Source organism: Rhinoderma darwinii, chromosome 1 (genome assembly GCF_050947455.1).
Source record: "Rhinoderma darwinii isolate aRhiDar2 chromosome 1, aRhiDar2.hap1, whole genome shotgun sequence".
NCBI classification, from domain to species: Eukaryota; Metazoa; Chordata; class Amphibia; order Anura; family Rhinodermatidae; genus Rhinoderma; species Rhinoderma darwinii.
In genome coordinates this window covers 345,756,977-345,757,756 of record NC_134687.1, presented here as the reverse complement: position 1 = coordinate 345,757,756, position 780 = coordinate 345,756,977, and the positions used below count along the sequence as shown (strand labels likewise).

Genomic DNA, 780 nt, shown 5'->3' with positions numbered 1-780 from the left:
GTGACAAACGTGACGAACACACAGTGAAAAACAAAATTAAATAAGTGGATGTGCGCTGTGATACAGCCTGGACATCTGCCAGGTATAAAAATTCCTCATCTCCCAGCCACAAGGCCGGGAGAATAAAGGTGTGTGCTTAGAAGTGTGAAAGAGGAATGCGTGCAAATGTGCCTTCACTCAGTGGGATCCCACCCCCAGTGAGTTAGGGCACGCCAGGGTCACCAGCCCTGGGGCACATAGCAACTCGGGCTTCCAAACTACCCAACCTCCTGACCTCGATCCGGCGGTCGCCTGGTCACCTACAAATGGTACCTTTAAACCAAATGCGTACACCAGAGCGATGACCGTTGTGGTTCTCTGCCCTCACCTCGGCATTCTGTCATCCCCCTACGATGGCCACTGTACCACCGGCAGGGATGATTACTAACCTCAGCTTGAGCAGGTACTACACTTGATCTTAGCCAAAAGGCCGAGAAGCGATAATGGAATGGAAGCTGTATACTATATGATCAGGTTGTGTTGCAGGCAGTGAAGGGGGAGAAGCTGTATGAAGATTGGACAGCGTCATACAGAAAACATTACACTGCCCAGAGTGAAAAGAAAGAGTAACCTCTTACGTATTTGGCAAGTATAGCCAAATTAGCATATTAAGAAAAATGCTCATAACTTTGGAAATAATAAACGTTTTTGAAAAATTACACTGTAGTTATCAGCATCATAGCCCCTATTAGATTAGTTAAGAGATAGGAAATTAATAAATTAGTGACAGATCCTCTTTAA

At 45.5% G+C, this 780-nt stretch overlaps 1 pseudogene; it reads right to left on the bottom strand.

The window, feature by feature from the left end:
* Window positions 1-411: 411 nt before the first annotated feature.
* LOC142722422 (U2 spliceosomal RNA) lies at window positions 412-481 on the bottom strand (annotated as a pseudogene).
* Between the last annotated feature and the right edge of the window lie 299 nt (window positions 482-780).